General features: G+C 41.4%; 1 protein-coding gene across 14 annotated transcripts in view; it reads left to right on the forward strand.

Annotated features, from left to right (window-relative positions):
- The first annotated feature begins 20,906 nt into the window (after positions 1–20,906).
- The window catches only part of LOC122556528 (teneurin-2-like), a 1,106,639-nt gene continuing 1,104,061 nt past the window's right edge, over positions 20,907–23,484 (forward strand). For all 14 annotated transcript variants that reach the window (XM_043703277.1, XM_043703278.1, XM_043703280.1 and 11 more), the window contains exon 1: positions 20,907–21,181. The gene's annotated coding sequence lies outside the window, so the exon portion shown is untranslated. The remainder of the gene's footprint in view (positions 21,182–23,484) is intronic.

Here is a 23,484-nt window from a genome sequence, read left to right on the forward strand (position 1 = left end):
ATTTACAAGTATGTGTGTGGGGAAGGAGGTTCTAATTTATCAGGAGAGGTAGATAAGCTGGGACTGTTTTCACTGGAACATAGGAAGTTGACTGGTGACAGTTTATAAAATCATGAGGAGCATAGATAAGGTGAATAGCCAAGATCTTTTTCCCAGGGTGGGGATCTCAAAACTAGAGGGCTTTTTTTTAGGTGAGAGGAGAAAGATTTAAAAGGGACCTGAGGGGCAACGTTTTCACACAGAGGGTAGTTCATATGTGGAATGAACCATCAGAGGGAGTGGTAGATGCAGATACAGATACAATATATGCAAGACATTTGGACAGGTACATGAATAGGAAAGGTTTGGAGGGATATGGGCCAAACATGGGCAAGTTGGACTGGTTTAGTTTGGGAAACTTGGTCAGCATGGACGAATTAGACCGAAGGGTCTGTTTCCATGCAGTATGACTCTAGCATTCTGCAAATCTCCTCTGAATCTCCTGCCCTTGACTTTTAAATTATTCACACTTGTTATTGTCCCTTCCACTATGGAAAACAGTTGTCCAACCTGTCCATGCCTTTCATAATCTTGTACACCTCACTTAGGTTCTCCCCTGAGCCTTCTCTGCTCTAAAGTAAACAACCCAAGTTTATCCAGCCTTTCTTCATGGTAAAATTCTCCGAGCCAGGCAATATCCTGGTGAATCTGCTCAGCATCCCCTTCAGTGCCATCACATCCTTTGTATAGCCTAGTGACTAGAACTGTGCATCATGTTCCAACCGTGGTCTCACCAAAGATTTGTCCAGCTCCAAGACAACCTCCCTGTTCTTACAATCCATGCCACAACTGATAGAAAAAAGGAGAAAGTGAGGACTGCAGATGCTGGAGATCAGAGCTTAAAAATGTGTTGCTGGAAAAGCGCAGCAGGTCAGGCAGCATCAAAGGAGCATGAGAATCGACGTTTCAGGCATAAGCCCCTCTTCAGGAATTCCTGAAGAAGGGCTTATGCCCGAAACGTCGATTCTCCTGCTCCTTTGACACTGCCTGACCTGCTGTGCTTTTTCAGCAACACATTTTTAAGCCCAACTGATAGAGGCAAGTGTCCCATATGTTTTTGTAACTTCCCTCTTCACCTGTCCTTCCACCTTCAAGAATCTGTAGACAAACACCCCAAACTGTCCTCTGAGCTTCCTATGTCTGTTACGTCTTCCAAAGTGTGTCACCTCACACTTCTCAGTGTTATATTCCATCTCCCACTAATCTGCCCGTCTAACCACCCGAGCTATATCTTCCCTTAAGTTTATCTGTTTTATTTTTCTGCTGGTATTAATTGTTTTAAGCTCCTCTTCTTTGTTAGCTCCTTGAGTACCTTTATTTTTCTGGTATAATGTGACAGCAGTGTGGTACTGATCATGTCACTGGACCAATAATTCAGAGGTACAGGCTAATTCTCTCGAGACATAGGTTCAAATGGGTTCAATTCCCACAATGGCAGCCACTGGAATTTAAGTTCAATTAAAGTCTGCAAATGAAAGCATTTCAGTCTTATTTGGTGGTAATACTGACCACCAAACTCTCTCTGTTAGTTATTCATATAGGTCTGATTCACTACTATCGTTTTAGGGAAGTAAATCTGCCATCCTTATCTGTTCCGGCCTATGTGTGACTTGAAGCCCGCAGCAATGTTCTTGACTCTTAATTACTCTCTGAAATGACTAGCAATCCCTCTGTTCAAGGGCATTTAGGGAGGGAAATGAATACTAGTTTTGTTTGCAATGTCTGTTTTCATGGAAGGATTGAATGATATAACTTTTATTTTCACTGTAAAGACAGACACAAAGCATTTGTTCAGTGTCTCTGTCCTCTCCGTTTTCTTTAAAAATTACATTGAGGCATTTGTTAAATGTAGAATATCTTAAGTGTGTAAATTTTACTGAGCTGCATGTAGAAGTAAGATGTTAAAGAAACAGGTTAGAATTTCAAGAGCTACGTTACGGAAATAATTCATTAACCTAATTTACCATTAATAAATATAAAATAGAAGAAACAAATTGAATTGCAAATGACAAGTCAAAAATTTATTGATCAAATATTAAAGTCATCATCACAGTTTGTTCTGGCAATATTTTAAGACAAATCTAATGTGAATGTATCCAGATGAAAAAGTGACTTTGATATTCTTTGAGTTAAAAAGAATCCATGTAAAGTTATCTGAATAATTATGATCCACTGTGAGTGGGCTTCACTTCAAGAAAATCTATAACACATTTGAAAATACTGAATGAGATGAATCCAGGTTTAAGATATTGAGTTATGGAGAGAAACCTAAGAAGCCAAATCTACTCTCAATATAATAAAAGAGATGTGGACTGGACATGATCCAAGAGAATTTCTGTTTAAATAAAAGACTATTATGACTGTAGTGCGAGGAATGCACTAATAATTAAGTCCCACTACTCAACCAGTGACACTATTACTACAATTTTTTTGATTCAATTGTAAAATGCTTTTTTTTGTACTACAATTTGGAATAAAAAAACTTTGACAGTCCTCTTTAATAAATCGAATAATCTACTTCTTATGAACAAAAGGTATTCTAAAGGTAAGTAGCAAGCACTTGAATAAAGGCACATGTTGGAAACCAGAAACAAACACAGAGAATGCTGGAGAAACTCTCTGTGTTAAGAGAAACAGTAAACATTTCAAGTATAGTACAATTTCTTCAGAACTGAAAGGTGTTGGGAAATGTTTTTATTTGATACTTTTGACAGTGGCAGAGGCCCAGTGCAATAGACAAAGGGTTTGTTAATAGTGGAGAATTGCTTTATGTTCTGAAAGGGAATGAAGTGGCAAACACTGGTTGGTGCCTCAGCTATGATCTGGAATTAAAACCATATCACCTCATTTCCACACACAGTTAGCCATGCAAAATGCAAAAGATGTTTTGACAGAAGTGATGAGATTTTGAGAAAAAAAAACACAAATGGGCAAAAATACAAACCCCTGTGATCCAGCAAAAGAAAGGATAAATATGATGACATCTCACATCCACTGGATTTCTTGTTGATAAAACTGAATGACTGACAATCATAGATTGATAGTCAACATCCTATTCTGATTGCCATTAACTTGAATTGAATCTTTGGGGATTGCCTTCAATCAACCCTTTTGGTTTTTAACAAGGAGAAAACACATATTGATATTTGAAAACTTCGTCAGATTCCCAAGTGCTTCTACTGAGAAAATGAATTTCAGGAGAAGCTTTCAGGTTCTTTTCACTGACTTCTGGGTCTTTAATATGAATTCTCATACCAGAAAGGGTCTCCAGGTAAGCTAAGGTTTCCAATAATCATATTTCCTTGAAACCAATAATAGGCTGTTTCTCCAAAGTCACTTGTGTTTGAGTAAACATCTGATAAACTACAGTATACTTTAAGCTGTTGGTTGATCTTTTTTTCCCAAAAAATCACAATATAAGATCCCGTTTCAATCCAGAGTATGTCAAAATAGTTGAAAACTTTCCAAGCTTTTCGCCCCCATAATCTTAACAAACAGAAATGCATTTCCTACAAGAGATAAGCATTGAGTTTTTTGTTTTCAATTAGCAAGTTGGCTGGAAATTGCATGAAAATTCTGCAATGCTTAAGAAGTTTTGTTTCAAATTTTCATTTCTGCTGAAGCTAATTTGTAAAATCATGACATGAACTATTGCAATTAGGTAATGTTTTCAAACTTTTTTAAAATACATGTATTCGAAACCTATTTCTTGCTGTTTTTAAGAATGGCAGCTTGATAATGTTTGATGAGCACAAATGAAAATAGGTTTATCACATGAAAATCAACAATTGAATTGAAGTGCCTTTTGCACTGCTTGAGTCGTCTGATTTTGAAATTGATGTTTTAAAAAATGCTATTCTTAACCGTCTGTGTGTTGTATCAGAGTATAGCAATCATTTTTCTATTAAATACTGAAATGATTTTAAAACATGTGTTGCATCAAGTAGAACTGACTCAAATTTAGGAACCTCTTCAAAACCCTGAAAATTAATGAAAAAGTTAGTGAAAACTCACAATTATCAATGATCTGATGACTTGGACAGGGGGACCCATTATCAAGTCCAGTGGTTTCAAAACTATGATAAGTGATCACTGACAATTGTTTACACTGGATGGGCTTTGAATTCCCTTAACCTTTCATGCTGGTCTGAATGATTTGGGCTAATTACAGCACAAAGAACAGCACAACACACTCAAAACTGTAGGCTACTATAACATAAAACTGGAGAGCTATGTATCCATCGACCAGTATTACTAAAACAGATTATCTGAGTGATTATCTCATTGTTGCTTGTGTGCCACTTGGCTGTTCTTTTCTTAAATACAACAGTGAATATATTTCAAAACCTATTTTGTTGCCTGTAATGTATTCCAGGGTGTCCTGAGGGAGGGTGTTGTACTATAGCCCTGAGAGTATAAAAGTAGGCTATTCAGCCCATAACGTCCACAGTGGCCTCCAAATAGCAGCCTATGCAAACCCACCTCCCTACCCTATCTCTGTAACTGTCCATTTCACCTGGCTAACCCACCTAGCCTGCACACCCCTGGACAACATGGACAATTTAGCATAGCCAATCCACCTAACCTGCGCATCTTTAGACTTTGGGAGGAAACCCATGCAGACATGAAAAGAACATGCAAGATCCACACAGACAGACATTCAAGGCTCGAATTGAATCTGGGACCCTATCAGTGTGAGGTAGCAGTACTAACCTCTGAGCCACCATGTCGTCCAAATATAGTACTATAGTTTGATGGAATACTCCCCACTTGCCCAGATGAATTGGATGAGTACAGCTTCAACAACACTCCACAGGCTTGACTCCATCCAGAATAAAGCAGCCTACTTCATTGGCACCATATCCACTCCTTCCACCATCCATGCTTTCTCATATAGAGTCATAGAGATGTAGAGCATGGAAACAGACACTTCGGTCCAACCCGTCCATGCCGACCAGATATCCCAACCCAATCAAGTCCCACCTGCCAACACCCGGCCCATATCCCTCCAAACCCTTCCTATTCATATACCCATCCAAATGCCTCTTAAATGTTGCAATTGTACCAGCCTCCACCATATCCTCTGGCAGCTCATTCCATATACGCACCACACTCTATATGAAAAGGTTGCCCCTTAGGTCTCTTTTATATCTTTCCCCTCACACCCTAAACCTATGCCCTCTAGTTCTGGACTTCCCGACCCCAGGGAAAAGACTTTGTCTATTTATCCTATCCATGCCTCTCATAATTTTGCAAACCTCTATAAGGTCACCCCTCAGCCTCCGACGCTCCAGGGAAAATAGCCCCAGCCTGTTCAGCCTCTCCCTGTAGCTCAGATCCTCAAACTCTGGCAACATACTTGTAAATCTTTTCTGAACCCTTTCAAGTTTCACAACATCTTTCCGATAGGAAGGACACTAGAATTGCATGCAATATTCCAACAGTGGCCTAACCAATGTCCTGTATAGCCGCAACATGACCTCCCAACTCCTGTACTCAATACTCTGACCAATAAAGGAAAGCATACCAAACGCCTTCTTCACTATCCTATCTACCTGCGACTCCACTTTCAAGAAGCTAAGAACCTGCACTCCAAGGTCTCTTTGTTCAGCAACACTCCCTAGGACCTTACCATTAAGTATATAAGTCCTGCTAAGATTTGCTTTCCCAAAATGCAGCACCTCGCATTTATCTGAATTAAACTCCATCTGCCGTTGTCCATATTTGTATCCAGATAGAGTTGACCTATTCTTGGAGAATGAGTTAGCTGGAAAATCTGGTATTAGTTACAGAAAGGTCAAGAGGAATAGCAGCTATAAGCAAAGCTTCTAGGATTCTTTCCTTCATATGTCATAACTTGAGCAGTGGCTCAAAATGGTCCATCATCAGAAGTCAAATTGACCCCATTGATTTATTTTTGGTTATCTGAAACTTTCTTGGATTTGAATAATACAAAATAAATGTCCAATAAGTGTTCTCTGATTGAAGTTCTCAGCAAGCCAATCCAGGAGTTAAGCAAAGTAGAATAATCAAATCAATAGAAGCTGAAGGTAAACATGTTGCTTCTATGCTACTAGAAATGCTACTATATGAACAGGACTTTAATGAGGAAGTGGAGATCTCCTCACAGACCCATGGCTGAAAAGTGAGTATTTGTTCACCAGATAGTGTTATTGCCCAAAAATCATCAAGGAATATTAAGGATTGCCCTTAGAATTTCAATAATGGGACATGAAGGGATTCTGAAGACCCAAGTATAAGGAAGTCAACGTAATACCTGATCAAGTCTTCATCGGAATATGGTGCAATTTTATAAAATGTACCAGTTGGCAGGTTAATCACAACAGGTTATTGAACCAGCACCTCTCATTCCCACACCAGCTTTTGAAGCCCTGTTAAGAATGGTGTTAGTAGACTGTCTGACACCTTTACCTAAAACCAGCCTGGGACACCAATATGTCCTTAGCATCATGGATATGGTTACTAAGTTCCCAGAGACCATCTCTTTAAGAATAATTATTGTTCAGGTAGTGGTAGAGAAGCTCACTCAGTCCTTGACTCAATGTGGATTATCGTTGGGAATCTGGTCAGACCAAGGTTCCAATATCATGTTTAAACTTTTTCAGGAAGGTGTGAATAGTCTGGGTGTAACACAGTTAAAGTCTTCAGATTACTACTCACATACACACACACACCAAGAGCTTTAGATCTGTACTGACAAACCTTCATAGATGATGATCACGGCAAATTGTCAAAAATATCCTCATAATTGGTACAATAGATTGGAATTTATTTTGTTTGCAATCCAAGGTTCACTCAATCCAAAGATGTGCGGATCAGGTGAATTGGCCATGCTAAATTGCCCATTGTGTTAGGTGCTTTGGCAGGGGAAACATAGGGTAGGGGAATTGTTCTGGGTGGGTTACTCTTCAGAGGGTCAGTGTGGATTTGTTAGGCCAAAGGGTCTCTTTTCATATTGTATGGAATCTAACCTAATGTAAAAAGTAGATCTACTAAGGTTTTCAGTCCTTCTGACGTAGTTCTTGGACATGCTTCAGTTTATAGGTCCACTGAAGCCAAGAGAAGATCTGAAAATTTAACCAGGGGTGAAGTGTCAGTATTACAGGTGAACCACTGAACGCACAACCCAGTGTTCTATGTTAGGTAACTAAGAGGATTGCTAAAATTGATTATTTGAGCAACAGCCCAGGTCACCTGAAAAAATTATCAAATCTGTCATGTATCAATATGTTCATACAGTACAACTGCTGGGAAGAGTGGAAGCAAATAGAGGTATGTCAAATAGAAAGCACAATGGAAGATGAAAGAGCAAGTGAGTAAGGCAGAAGGAGGCTTATATAATTTTCAAATTGAATCTCCTGCTATCAAGAGAGCTAACAATCAACTACTGGCAAGATAAACACCATAATTTTTTTTATTTAGAGCCAGAACAATGAGGAGATCTAATACGGTTGCTCATAAAGTTTAAAAAGAGTCTGGATGTGCCAACCAGGGTGCCCGACATTATCCAAATATGATGTAGATGTAGGAGAATCCTCTCCCATGAAATTTCATCCTATCCCTTTTGTCCAGAGAAACATGGCCAGATAAAACCAGAGATCCAATATCTGTAGGAAGGTCATTAGGTGAAGTTAGTCAAAGTAGCTGGGGTTTCTCACTTCTCCATCAGAGAACAGAAGCTCTATTTAGACAATTATAATCAGATGATAAACCACGCCAGAAGTGTGTTTGCAAAGACACAGGTCACCTAACTAGAGAATTCAGTAGGGCAAGACATGTATGCTGAGAACAGGAAAAATATCAGTTTTGGTGGAATTTCCTGCTCCTGAATCTAAATGAGGAATTATGAAGTTTTTGGGGATATGTGATTTGTCTCAAATTTGTAGCAAACTACAGCACTATAGCTGCTCCACTAACAGTTTTACAGCAAAAACAAGCCAATGTAGCATAGACCGGTGAGTGGTAAGCTCTCTTTGAGATGCAGAAAGCAATTTTGATCAATGAACCAGGGTTGGCTTTCCTTGATTTCATAAACCCTTCACGGTAACAATTTATGCTAGTGACATGGAGGTATGTGTGGATCTGCTAGGAGAAGGTGAGCCGACATAGGAAAGTTAGTTGTATATTTTATCAAAAAGGTTAAATTGACATCAAAAGAGATTTGATGAAAGCAGACATATTGGATTTACTGATGGTTCTTAAACATTTTGTGGTATGTGTTCATGTAGCTACATGGAAACACTGGTAATCTCTGATTATATATGATATCCCAGTCTCATGTTCCTAACTAGGCCCTGAGTTCATTTGCCTTCCCTGTTAGACCCCTTACATTGAAATAAATGCAGTTTAAATTTATTAGTCCTACCTTGTCCCTGCCTGCCCTGACTGTTTAACTCACTTCTGTTCTCAACTGTACCAGTCTCAGATTGAAATCTTTCCTCACTATCTCCCTGAATCCCACCCACGCCCCCCCCCCCCCCCTCCACTTTACTAGTTTAAATCCTCCCGCCAAGTACTAGAAAATTTCCTGCCAATATATTAGTCCCCTTCCAATTCAGGTGCAATCCGTCCTTCTTGTACAGGTTGCTTCTACCCCAAAAGAGATTCCAATGATCCAAAAATGTGATTCCTTCTTCCATACAACAGCTCCTCAGCCATGCATTCATCTGCTCTATCTCCTATTCCTGCACTCACTTGCTCGCAGCACTGGGAGCAATCCAGATATTACTACCCTTGAGGATCTCCTTTTTAAATTTTTGCCTAACTCTGTAATCTCCCTTCAGTGTCAACCTTTTCCCTTCCATTGTCGTTGGTTCCAATGTGGACAATGACCTCCTGCTGGCCCCTCTTCCCCATGAGAACATTCTGCACCCTCTCTGAGACATCCTTGATCCTGGCACTAGGGAAACAACACACCATTCTGCTTTTTCTCTGCTGGCCACAGAAACGTCCGTCTGTACCTCGGACTACAGATTCCCCTAACACAACTGATCTCTTGAAAGCCGATGTACCCCTCATTGCATTGGAGCCAGTCTCAATATCAGAAACTTGGCTGTTCGTGCTCTGTTCCCCTGAGAATCCATCACCCCCTACAGTTTCCAAAACAGCATACCTGTTTGAAATGGGTATACCCACAAAAGATTCCTGCCCGAGGTGCCAATTTCTCTCCCCCTTCCTGGAGTTAACCCATCTATGTGACTGTATCTGAGATTTCCTCCCCTTCCTATAACTGCCATCCATCACATACTGTTGCTGTTGCAAATTCCTTATCACTTCTATCTGTCTCTCCAACTAATCCACTCGATCTGATAAGATTCGCACCCAACAGCATTTATGGCAGATATAATCCGCAGTAACCCTTAAACACCCACAACTGACAAGAAGTACATATCACTACAAAGGCCATTTTTGCTCTTTCACAATCTACAGACCCAGAAAATAACACCGTCTTATTCCTCTACAAACATTGCCCCAGGTTAAATTAATAGCTATGGCTTATATTTTAAGCTTAATCAAGAGACTTATCTCCAAAAACATATAATCAAGAAAGAATCCACTATACTCACTACTGCAGCCTTTCTCTTGGACAGACTTAAAACAACAATTAACTTATCTGATTCTGTGCTGCGAAATTCTCCCAACAGTTTCTCCAAGATTAGTTGTGAATTTCACTGTTTGTTAATTTTCCCAGATACACTCCGATGTCCAGTGATACATGAATTCAAACAGCAAAGGCGGTAACTGTGCAGGTTCTCTCTCTCTCTCTCTGTCTCTCTCTCTCTCTCTCTCTCTCTCCTCTCTCCCTCTCCTAGCCACTCATCTTCCTGATTGAAAATATATACTGTTTCTTCAGTGTTGTTGGTCAGAATCCTGGAACTCTGTTTATAATGGCATTGTAGGTCTGTCTATAGCAAATGAAGTTCCTTAGTTCAAAATGGTAACTTGCCAATGCCAGAGGAAGTGGTGAAGGTTAGTACAATTGCAACTTTTAAAAGGCATCTGGATTTGGTATATGAATAGGAAGGGTTTGGAGGGATATGGGCTGGATGCTGGCAGGTGGGACTGGGTTGGGTTGGGATATTTGGTCAGCATGGACAAGTTGGACTGAAGGCTATGTTTCCGTGCTGTACATTTCTATGGCTCTATGACTCTATATAGTACGATATAAGAAGAGTCCAATATAAATGTGAACTATTTCTTTCTTATTGTTAAAGATGTCGAATCAGCATGGGCTGAGCAGGCTTCTGAATCACTTGAGACATGTATTGAGAATACTCCACAGCCAGAAAATCCACTACAAAGTATCCATTGGGATGGGATGCTGAAACACTCCAGGAAATGCAGGTCTAGGCCTTGAGCAGCTAAGTCAGAATTATGAGGGGCAGAAAAAAAGCTCCATCCTCCATCATGACAGAATTCTGGCCCAGGGACCATGGAAGGTACTACAAATGGCATTCATAAGTCAGTAAAGCTCTTCTAAATATTTGAATTTGAATTTCATTTATTGTCACGTGCACCGAAGCACAGTGAAAAGCTTTGTCTTGCGAACAATACAGACAGATCACAGAGTTAAATAGCATAGATAAGCAAATAATAGGTAAATAGTGGCAAAAACAAAAACACAGATGCAGGCAAATGCTAAGAGTATGTGAGTCCATTCAGTATTCGAACAACAATAGGGTAGAAACTGTTTCAAAACCAGCTGGTGCCTGGGTTCAGGCTTCTGTATCTTCTCCCCGGTAGTAGAGGTTGTAGAAAAGCATCGCCATGGTGCGATGAATCTTTGAGAATGCTGGTGGCCTTTCCTTGACAGTGGGATGAGTAGATGGATTCTAAAGATGGGAAGTTGGCCTTTGTGATTATTCGGGTTGAGTTCACCACTCTCTGTAACTGTCTCTGATCTTGAATACGACAGTTACCATATCAGGGCGCGATACATCCAACAGAATGCTTTCGATGGCACATCTATAAACACCTATTTGTCATCATGCCAAATGTTCTCAGCTGCCTGAGGAAGAAGAGATGTTGTTGGGCCTTTGTAACCAGTCCGTCAACATGAAGACTCCAAGAAAGCTTGTTGTTGATGACTGCTCCCAGGAGCTTGACACTCTCCACTCGTTCCATCTCTGTGCTGTTAATATATGGGAGGGGCATGACTAACATCCCACTGAAAGTCAATAATGAGTTCCTTGATTTTGCTGGTATTCAGAGCTAAGTTGTTCTCAGTGCACCATTTTTCCAGGTCTTCCACCTCCCATCTGTAGTCTGCTTCGTCGCCATCTGAGATTTGACCTACTATGATGGTGTCATCAGAAAACTTGTAAGTGGCATTAGTCTGGTATTTGGCGACAAGTCATGGGTAAACAGTGAGTACAGTAGGGGGCTGAGTATGCACCCCTGGGGGCTCCAGTGTTGAGTGTTAGTGAGGATGAAATATTGTCCCCAATCTTCACTGATTGTGACCTGTGGGTCAGGAAACTGAGGTACCAGTGGCAGAGAATAGGGCTTAGTCCAAGATCACTAAGTTTAGTAATCAGTCTCAAGGGGATAATAGTGTTGAAGACTGAACTGTAGTCAATGAGTAGGATTCTTACGTAGCTGTTCTTGGTGTCAAGAAGTTCTAGGGAAGAGTGAAGGGCAAGTGATATTGCATCTGGCGTGGATCTATTGGTCTGATAGGCAACTTGGAGTGGGTCAAGATTGGTGGAGAGGCTGGAGTTGATTAATGTCATGACCAGCCTTTCAAAGCACTTCATAACCACCGAGGTTAGGGCCATTGGGCAGTAGTCATTGAGACATGCTGCATGAGCCTTCTGAGGCACAGGGATGATGTTGACCCTCTTGAAACAGGCAAAGACAGTGACCTGCTGCAGGGAGACATTGAAGATGTCCAAGAAGACCTCTGCGCATTCTCTGATTACACGGCCTGGTACTCCGTCTGGTCCCATCGCTTTCCTTGGATTCACACGAAGGAAAACTGATATGACCTCTGATGCAGTGACTGTTGGGATAGGTTCATCAGGACTTGTTGGAATAGGTGTTACCTCTCTGCAGAAGTTCTGCTCAATGTGAGTAGAGAAGGCATTGAGTCAATCCTGAAGTGATGTGTCATCATTTGCTATCTTGTGCTGTCTCTTTTTAGAATCTGTGATGTCATTCAGTCCTTGCCATAATTGCTGGGTGTCTGTCTGGGTCTCTAGTTTGGATCGGTATTGGTCCTTGGCTGTCGTAATCTCTGCGAAGGTCATATATTTGAGTTGGTCTTCTGATCTGAAGGCCTCACACATAGTTTCTAGCAGGTTCTGTATGTCCTAATTCATCCAGGGTTTCCTGTTCAGGAACACCCGGTTGACTTCCTTAGTATGCAGCCCTCCACACACTTGCTAATAAAGTCTGTGACGATGGTGGCGTACTCGTCCAAGCCGATTTCAAACAATGCCAGAGTTGATCATCTCCCTCCACTGACCAGCACTGGGCCTGTATCTGTGAGGCGGTCTCCTGCTTGAGATTTTGCCTGTAAGCTGGGAGAAGAAACACGGCATTGTGGTCTGAGCTCCTGAAATGAGGGTGGGGATTGGAGCAGTCGGCATCTTTCACAGAGGTGTTGCAGTGGTCTAAAATGTTCGGGCCCCTGGTAGGCAGGTAATGTTCTGGTGGTACATGGGCAACACCTTCCTTAGATTGGCTTGATTTAAGTTGCCAGTATTGCAGGCTTTGAAGAAATCTGGAGTCAGGCAGAGAATGGCCTAGTGGGATTATCACTGGACTATTAATCCAGATTAACCAGATTAATCCAGACTATTAACTCAGATAATGCTCTGGGGACCGGGTTTGAATTGCACATTGGCAGAGGTTAGAATATGATTAAATTTTTTAAAATCTTGAATTAAGGCACCAATGATGGCCATTAGTAATGTCATTCTGGTGACATTAACAGTGAACTCGGACGCATTAATGCCTTTTATTGAAGGAATCTGCCATCATTGCCTGGTTTGGCCTCCATGTAACTCCAGACCCCCGCAATGTGGTTGATTCTCAAATGCCCTCTGGATGACTAGGGGTGGGCAATAAATGCTGGCCTAGCCAATTATGTTCACATCCCATGAACAAATTTTAATAAAAGAGTCATCCAGTCATGCTTTATTTCAGGAACTTGGGAGCATTCCTATTTTCCCTCGTAGGAATCCGTGTCTAGAAGTTCCTGCTTTTGGCCTGTTCACAGCAGGGTTTTAACTTGGAACAATTTGTAGAAAGGCTGGTGGGGAGCAAAACTGTGATTGATATATTTGTGGCAAACAGCCAATAAAGCTGAAAAAGATAAAACTGTGGACTCTGGAAATCAGAGACAAAAACAGAAATTGCTGGAAAAACTCAACTGGTCTGACAGATACTAGCAGACCTGCTGACGTTTTCTGGCAACTTCTGTTTTGAAGCTGAAATAGGAATCCATGAAGACCCATCTTCAGTTATTCAGTCTGCAGTCAGGCCTCATGTTGTAGCTAAACGTGAGGAAAGGACCAGCAAGTTAGTCAGCATTTTAAATGCCCCACTACATACTCCATCAGCAGAACGTCTTGGCTATATTTATGGCTGCTTGCTGTCCTGTGGATCTGTGGATGGCCTGGAAGTGATGGCCTTTCCAGTTATTAACAAACATTCATAGGCTACCTCCATCTTGAGGCACTCTCATTTTCTTCCATTTATCTCAGAATGTGATGTTGCTGATGTGTCATTACCAAAGGCCTCTTTTGCTGTCCTCAATTCAATGGTGAGGGGGCTATTGGCCAATACTCAACCCATTGTCAAAATATCAGGTACTTCTTGATGTCAGAAGCCACGTCTATCCACCTCTCCCAGTCCCTCCTTATAATTGGTCAGGTAGAGCCTGCCTAAAGTCTTTCTATGAATCGTTCGACTCGCTATCCCATTCTGCAGTTCATCTAGTGGTGAAAGTGATCCCTGCGATTGGTACCTTCAAATTTGATTAGCGCAAGAAGAATCTGGTCAAAACCAAATTCAAAATGTTAACTCTCTCCACAGAAAAGCTAATTTTGATGGTATTAGGAAAGAAATTTCAAAGGCTGATTGGGGGTAGATGTTCGCAGGTAGTAGGATGCCTGGAAAATGGGAAGACTTCAAACATGAGATAATGAGAGTCCAAAGACAATATATCCCTGTTAGGGTGAAAGGAAAGGCTATTAGATGTCCGGAAAGCTGGATGATCAGAGAAGTCAGGGTTTTGGATAAGAAAAAGAAGGAAGCATATGTCAGGTACAGACAAGAGAGATTGAATGAATCCTTAGAATATAAATGCAGGAGGAGTATACTTAACAGGAAATCAGGAGAGCAGAAAAGGCACATGAGATAGAATTGGCAAATAGATTTAAGTAGAATCTAAAGGGATTTTGTCAATACATTAACGATGAAAGGGTAACTAGAGAGAGAATCGGGCCCCTCAAAGATCAGCAAGGCAGCCTATGTGTGGAGCTGCAGGAGGTGGGGGAGATACTAAGTATTTTGCATCAGTGTTTACTGTGGAGAAGGACATAGAAGATATCGAATGTGGGGAAATAGATGGTGATGTCTTGAAAAATGTCCATATTACAGAGGAGGTGGTGCTGGATGTCTTGAAACGCAGAAAAGTGGATAAATCCCCAGGACCTGATCACGTATACCCTAGAACTCTGTGGAAAGCTAGGGAAGTGGTTGCTGGATCCCTTGCTGAAATATTTGTATCATCAATAGTCACAGGTAAGGTGCCAGAAGATTGGAGGTTGGCTAATGTGGTGCCAGTGTTTCGGAAAGGTGTTAAGGAAATGCCAGGAAACTATAGATCAGTGAGCCTGACATTGGTGGTGGGCAAGTTGTTGGAGGGAATCCTCAGGGTCAGGATTTACATATATTTGGAAAGGCAAGGACTATTAGTGATGGTCAGCGTGGCTTTATATGTGGGAAAGCATGTATTACGAACTTGGTTGAGTGTTTTGAAGAAGTAACAAAGAGGATTGATGATAGCAGAGCGGTGGATGTGATCTATATGGACTTCAGCAAGGCATTTGACAAGGTTCCCCATGGGAGACTGGTTAGCAAGGTTAGATCTCATGGAATACAAGGATAACTAGCCGCTTAGATACAGAACTGGCTCAAAGGTAGAAGACAGAGGGTGATGGTGGGAGGGTTGCTTTTCAGACTGGAGGCCTGTGACCAGTGGTGTGCCAAATGGATCGGTGCTGGGTCCACTGCTTTTTGTCATTTATATAATTGATGTGGATGTGAGCATAAGAGATATAGTTAGTAAGTTTGCAAATGACACCAAAATTGAAGGTGTAGCGAAGAAGGTTACCTCAGAGTACAATGAGATCTTGATCAGATGGGTCAGTGGGCTGAGGAGTGGCAGATAGAGTTTAATTTAGATAAATGCAAAGTGCTGCATTATGGTAAGGTCTCAGGCTTTGTTGCTGAAAAAAGAGAACTTGGAATGTAGGTTTCTTGTTTCTTGAAAGTAGAGTCACAGATAGATAGGATAGAGAAGAAGGTGTTTGGTATGCTTTCCTTTTTTGGTTAGAAAATTGAGTATAGGAGTTGGGAGGTCATGTTGCAGCTGTGCAGGACATTGGTTAGGTCACTGTTGGAATATTGCATGCAATTCTGGTCTCCTTCCTCTCGGAAGGATGTTGTGAAACTTGAAAGAGTTCAGAAAAGATTTACAAGGATGTTGCCAGGATTGGAGGATTTGAGCTATAGGGAGAGGCTAAATAGGCTGGGGCTGTTTTACCTGGAGTGTCAGAGGCTGAGGGGTGACCTTAGAGATTTAAAAAATCATGAGGGGCATGGATAGGATAAATAGACAAGGTCTTTTCCCTGGGGTAGAGGAGTCCAGAACTAGAGGGCATAGGTTTAGGGTGAGAGGGGAAAAATATAAAAGAAACCTAAGGGGCAACTTTTTCACATAGAGGATAGTATGTGTATGGAATGAGCTGTCAGAGGATGTGGAGGAGGCTGGTACAATTACAACATTTAAAAGGAGGCTGAATGGGTATTTGAGTAAGAAAGGTTTCGAAGGATACGGGCCAATTGCAGGCAAATGGGATTAGATTAAGTAAGGATATCTGGTCGGTATGAACAAGTTGGACCGAAGGGTCTGTTTCCATGTTGTACATCTCTGTGACTCTATGCTCTGAAACCTGCTGAGTTTCTCCAGCATTCTCTGTGTTGTTTCAGATCTGCAGTATTTTACTTTTATTCAATATTGCAATTCCTCCTAAATCTCACCCCATCATCCCTTCCTCTCCCACAACCCACAAGATGTCTGCGTTTTTTTCATTTACATCTTTTCTCCATCCCTGATTTTAGTTGTCCCACCTTTGACGGTGATATCTTCAGTTGCCAGCCTGTCAGCTCTGGAATTCCCTTCCTGACCGTTCCATGACTTCTCTTTTGACCTCCTTTACAACACTCTTTAAAACTGACTTCGTTAACCAAGTTCAGAAATTGCTAGAAAAGCTTAGCAGGTCTGGCAGCATCTGCGGAGAGAAATCAGAGTTAACGTTTCGGGTCGAGTGACCTTTCTTCAGAATGTTTATCAGTTCTCAGTTCCCTTCTTGAGTTCTGAGTTAAAATGTTAACTCCAATTTCTGCCCACAAATGCTGCCAGACCTGCTGAGCTTTTCCAGCAATTTCTGCTTGTGTTTTTGATTTACAGCATCCGCAGCCCTTTTGGTTTTAATTTCACCAAGTTTGTGGTCATCTGTTCTAGTGTCTTCCTTGGTGACTCAGTGTCAAATTTATTATGCCAATCCTCCTGTGAAGTGACTTTTATTTTCTATGTTAAAGGCTCTATATATATGTAAGCTATTGTTGAAATGCTCTAAATCCTGTACAGTTTTGATGCAGTGATTTGCCCGGATAGGTAAGGAATTTTCTGATACTTTCTAGCAATGAATCCATTTTACTCAGTTTGTTTTTGTTTCATCACTGCAAAGATATTTTTAAATTTAAAAATCAATTCTTCATTGCTAATAATGTTCTGTCAATGGTTCTTCATTGTAGCTTAAAATTTCAAAAACATTTAAACACTGAATGATCCCACTCTTTATCTCAGGGTGACTTTTTTGGGAATTTCATAGATGCTTTCCTTTTGTGGACCATGTGACTTTTCTCATGCAATCTTCGACTGCTTATCTCAATACTTGCTCCACAGCAATGTTCCTTTGCAATCTTGCAGTCGTAGCGGTGGAAATACTTGCTGCTGTCAGGACCTGTTGGTAGTGATGCTCTTGTGTCCATATTTAAATCTCAGCTGCCCATCATTTTACATGTTGCATTCCCAGATTGCTGCTTAATCATTATTATAGAGGAAATGGCTGAGAAAGAGATATTGGCAAAGAGGAGAAAGTGAGGACTGCAGATGCTGGAGATCAGAGCTGAAAAATGTGTTGCTGGAAAAGTGCAGCAGGTCAGGCAGCATCAAAGGAGCAGGAGAATCGACGTTTCGGCACCCCAGCTCGTAGGCAGGGACCTGGCTGCTACTGTGTTTGAAAGGATTGTGTTGTCTTTCCTCTGAGCTGTCAAAGGAGGCCATAGCACCAGGTACTGGCCGCATGGACTGAGATAGCCCTGTGAGAAGAAACACTCAGCAACATTAGATTAGATTAGATTACATTACATTACAGTGTGGAAACAGGCCCTTTGGCCCAACAAGTCCACACCGACCCGCCGAAGCGTAACCCACCCATACCCCTACATTTACCCCTTACCTAAGGCTACGGGCAATTTAGCATGGCCAATTCACCTGACCTGCACATCTTTGGACTGTGGAGGAACGTGCAAACTCCACACAGTCAGTCGCCTGAGGCAGGAATTGAACCCGGGTCTCTGGAGCTGTGAGGCAGCAGTGCTAACCACTGTGCCACCGTGCCGCCCATTAGGGGGAGTCTCAAAGACCTTCTGCATTTTGCAGAGTAAATGCCACCACACTCTCTCCTATATCTCACTCGCTCTAGCTCTGCCACTCGACATATCTCCTACTGCGGCGAACTATCTACTACTCTCAGCATCATCACACAGTGGAGATCACTTACCTGGTCCTCCCAAGCTACTAAGCCAGCCTGCCCTCTGTGTTTCCAACTCACTCACTTGGGACATATCACTACCACAAACAGCTCTTCCAGCAACTTACACCTCACACAGTTCCTTCATTTGCCAAGTTGGTGGCAATTTGGAAAACCCTCCCCCTTAGACCTTCCATACAGTACCAGAACCATAGTAATGATCCCCTTTATATTCAAGTCTAATGTCTCCATTTCAGGTGTTTTACCTTCTCCAACACAGCATGGACAGCTATTGATGACCCACCTTGATGTTTACTGCCCTAACTCCCAAGACTGACCATGGTCAAACCCCTGGACTGAGACTGGATCCCCTTGACAGTAGTGGAATCCCTGATTTACCATAATTTCCCTTCACTCTATGAAGGGCTATTCCCTTTCGACATTGCAACATGGCTATTTGACTTTTGTGACCTTGAACCATTTCATATTGCAACAGGTCAAGTCCCTTGACTGTTCAGTGCAGGCAGAGTGTGGTGCTGGAAAAGCACAGCAGGTCTAGCAGCATCCGAGGAGCAGGAAAATCGACATTTCTGCTCCTTGGGTGCTGCCTGATCTGCTGTGCGCTTTCCAACAACACACTCAACTTTGATCTCCAGCATTTGCAGTCCTCACTGTCTCCCTGTTCAGTGCAGGCAACCATGACAATCTGCCGGACTTCCTGACTGCAATAAGAAACAAGGACATGCAGAGATGCCAAAAGCCTAAAAGTTCTCAATGAAGTGCTAGTGTGCATTAAGAAAGCAAGAAAGACCTCTTGAGTTGCATCCTGTACACGAGATGGGTATGTGTACCTGCATTCAGAATGACCTGGTAAGGTGCATTGAAAAGTGAAGTATTGGTGAGTTTCGAAGTGCAATAATATGCTGGAAATGTTTTCCGAATTAGCCCATGATTGGCCAAAAGGATGTGGTGAGGCTGGCATTTTGACGATTCTAAATGCCATGGCTGGAGGGTGGAGGTGGTCGCTGGCCGTGAGATGTTGGATGCAGGTGAAGAAGACCTCGGCAAGAAACTGTGAGCTGCGTCTGCTCAAATTTCCAAATGGTGAATCGGCACCATTTATGTTCCTCACCCGTGCTGGGGCAAATTGTGCACTGCATGTGAGTGAGGCACGATTGGTTACTAATTAGATGCAAATATACGGAAATAAACTTACTTCTGATCTAGCCGTTGAAACCTTAAATGGAAAGTCAGTCTTTACTTCCTCACATTCTGACTTGATCATGCTCATCCTATTCTCCCAAATTTCTCGCCATTTCGCATGCCACTCAGGGACTGGGAAAAGTCCCCTCAAACACTTGCATTATAGTCCCAATATTTTCATTAAAGCATCATTATAGCAGTATTACAGTGTCTGCTCCTGGAGCTGGTGAGCTTGAAGGTGGGTAGGTCAATTGGTTAGGTAGGCTAGTGGCACACTTCAACCCCGTTGTTTTCCCATCTCCGTTAGAGTGAAGTTCTGAATGGGAAAGTCCATGCTGCAGGATGGCAGGCTAGCTTAACCCCCAGTGACGCTGAACTAAAGCCCTTAATTGGTCACTTAAGCGCCTCAAATATAGCAAGAGCGGGAAGGTCTTCCACTTAATTCTTGGAGAGGCAGAGAAGCAACAGGATTTAGTTCTGTCACCACACCACCTAATTATCTGCTCTGCCACCTTCAAACTCGGCATCTCTGAGAGTAGAAGATACTACCTTGATCTAAATGATTCAGCTATCTACTGTAATGTTAATATGAGTGCAACGGCTGCTGGAATCAGAATAAACTCACAGTATGCAGAATAATGGTTCAATGCTTCAAATGCATTCTAATTTCCACTACTCTATCAGAAATGCTCAATTTAGGTTTTGAGAAGTAACTCTACCCTCCTGAGTACCAGCTAACAGAGTTATGTTGCAGTGGTGACACCACAATATCCTTTCTTACTCTATTATATGTTATTTCAGCAATACTTTTTCGCTATCTTTAACACTGCACCTGTTTTATACAGGCCATAATGCAGATGAAAACATAAAATAATAAGACAGCAGAGCGCTGGTAATTTGATCTCTGGGGGTTCTGATGATGTCCATAAACTCACTTGAGCTTTGTTCTCATGGTTTATGGCATTCTCTACCCCTTGATTAAATTCAGGCTTTATTACTCATTCTCTGATTCTATATTTAACACGTACACACAAAGATCTGAGGCTATTTCCTGCTGTGCCGTTCCCTTTTAAAATTCTAAATTCTCTGTCACCTTCATCAGTCAGATTCAGTTTTATATCTCGGGGTGGAGTTTTAACCCATCCTATTTGTTGTGTTCGCAGCTAGTGTTGGATTGCAGCTGATGGGGAGGAGTTTATAACCTAGGTTTCCACCTGGTAAAAATTGCATCTGAAGCGATCTCTACCCATCGTGAGGTGCTTCCCACTGTTTGTACTGGCAAGTGCTTTGAAATTAGGATTTGAGCAAGACTGCTTTGGCAAGATTTTAGCTGGATCGTACTATACTCGCCAGGCACTATGCAGCATCCTCTGAAGGTTACCTTTCTGGACTCTGTGGGGTTAATGGCTTTCAATGAAACCTTTAGCAGCTCATAAGACTATTTGTTTGATTCCTGTGGAATATTATCACACCATTAGCAACCTTCCCCCTTTCCCTAACCCTGCGTTGGTACAGCCCAATTTGCTATGCATGGGTACTCCTGGCTCTAAGCACAGGATTGGATGTCATCCTCCATTCAGTCTGTGGCACTGTTTTGGGTTGAATCGGAAGAAGGTTGTATACACTCGATCGGTCGTCCGTAATGTTTGAGCTCACCTCGTGAGTAACGTTTCATGCTGCAACTGGAGCTGATATTACCTCGGGGGTTTCCTTTTTCTCCCTCATTCTGATTTTGCCAGCTTTTCTTTCCTTTCAAATCATGTATGTAAAGGACTGACTCACTGCAGAAAAAAAAAGTGGACAAACTTTGATTCAGACGTGAAGCTGGGAAATAGAGGAAACAACTGCAGGTCATGGTGACTGGAGTGGTAAGGAATACTAAGACTCTTGTAGATTTTTTAAAGCAGATGATTCCAGATCTACACATTATTTTTAAGGTTGCAGTTTTCTGACCATTATGACTGCTTTGAGGTGGTAATATTGACGAGGGTACAAATGTAGCAGAGAAGGTGAAACAAGGATGAGCTGAAGAAGGCAGACAGCTGATAAAAGGGTTTCACTGCTTGCCAGTGTGTGCTGATGAACTCCAGCTTTGCTATCATTCAGACAGCATGTGCTGGAATGCAAAGACAGGAAAATCACTGTCATAAATTGTTCGGACTGCTCTAACCATATGAGTTTTCAAAATAATGCTGTTACCTTTGTCATGTATAACAATCATGATTTATTTTGAATTTTAGCATAGGCATTTTCCAGATAATGCTAGGCTTGGAGTCCCCTTTATCATCCTCTTCTTCCTCCTCATTAAGTGATTTACAAATTAGTTAGGTAATGGATTAATTTAACTAATATGATGTCAACGCTTTCTCACATCAGTATATTCTGTATTTGAATTACAATAACTGTCCTTTGGTGGTTCCTGTGTTGCTATTGGCCTGTGTGATTAACCCCAGGGTGCTGAGAAGCTAGTTCTCAGAATGCAAAGCTAACCTTCATCCTTTTGATTTTCCTGTCACACTTCAAAATCTAATCCTCTGTCTTTTTTTTATCTCTCTCCCAAAGCAATCTGGAGCAATCCAACACGTTGGTATCCTCAAAGTAAACTTCATATGAAATAAGGAGGAATTGTAACCCTGTTGCAGTCTCTGATTTTGCTGCAGCCTTGCTGCTGCAGTCCTCCGAGGGTTAAAGCAATGATTTTTAAATGAAGCAAGGTATTTATAGTGTAAAGCATGGCCATGGTAGTAGATCTAGGATTGTGAGGACAGCAGTTAGATTCAGCATCACAGCTGCCACTCACCTGGACGTTGCCTTTTTAAAGTGATTTTCGGTTTTTTTTGGACAGATATTGGTCATTTTGTCAATGTGTAGGTACTTGAGATGGAGCAAGGGGGGACTGGTAGGTTATAAAATTATGACAAATACATTCCACCACTCAATTTTAGTCTTTTTTTTCATTCTCTTTAAGACATACTTTAACATTGATAAAAAGATCTATGTGATTAATAAACCTGGTGGTGCACTATACATCCTAATATTGATTTGATTTGTATTCAACCAGGTTGTCATGTACTGATACTCAGTTTTATTTTAAATTTATTATCAAGAAATTGAAAACAGACATAGCTATCCAGATCCTCCAGGAGAGCTGTGAATGTGTGAACACCATTGGCCAGCTGCTGTCAGTCACTGTTGTATAATTAAAGAGAGACACCAAAACTGAATTCTAAGAACAACTAAATGATACATGGATACAATATGATACAACAAAGTACTCGAGAGTTAACAAATGATCGCCAAAATCTTGCTCTTTTATGTTGACAGGGATTTAGCAAAACTCTTAACTGTTTGAGTCAGTTTGAACCTGTCAAATGCATTTTGAATGAAACCAGATTGTAAAGAAGTAGAAAGCAAATAAAAGTTTTTTTGCGCTCCAGTCAAGCAGTTTCCTAGCAGTTGGCTAATGAACTAATGGTGTTTTAAATTCTCTACTTGATAATTACCTCTAAAGGTCTGATTAGCTCGTGCCCTTTCTGTCACATCAGTCACGTTGATTAATGTAGACACATTGAGCCTTAGCGACAAGAGATTCTCATGTCTGTTTGCTTGGCACTGAGTTTACAAAAGAATTAACAAGTAGAAGCCAAACAAATGTTTTATCGTTTGTAAAGTCAACTTTAGTTTTGCAGTTCACGTTTTTCACTTGGTTTGTCACATTAGGCATATGAAAGGTACACAGAATTATATAATTTGCTTTTATATGCAACATTTTATGACCTCAGCATGTACCAAAGCATTTTGTAACTGTAGATAATCAGGGAATTTTCAAATCTTGTCACAATGGAAGGGAAACATCGCAAGGTCCTACAGATAGCAAGGTCATAGTAATCAGAGAATCTATTTTAATGATGCAGTTTGAGGGACAGATATGTCTGAGACATTTGGACAGCTCCTTTGCTGTCCTTCAAATTAGGTCAATTCAGAGGCCAGACAGAACTGAGATAATGTCTCATCCGAAAAACATCATTTCTAACAGCAAGGCACCCCTGAAACTGATTATCTGTTCATGTTTCAAGAATTGGGCTTGAACCCATTGCCCTATAATTTGAAGATAAGAATCCTAAGAATGCCACCAGTGAACTAAGTCCACTGATACCTTGTGTCAGTAACT

The sequence above is a fragment of the Chiloscyllium plagiosum genome, chromosome 14 (assembly GCF_004010195.1).
Source record: "Chiloscyllium plagiosum isolate BGI_BamShark_2017 chromosome 14, ASM401019v2, whole genome shotgun sequence".
Lineage (NCBI taxonomy): Eukaryota > Metazoa > Chordata > Chondrichthyes > Orectolobiformes > Hemiscylliidae > Chiloscyllium > Chiloscyllium plagiosum.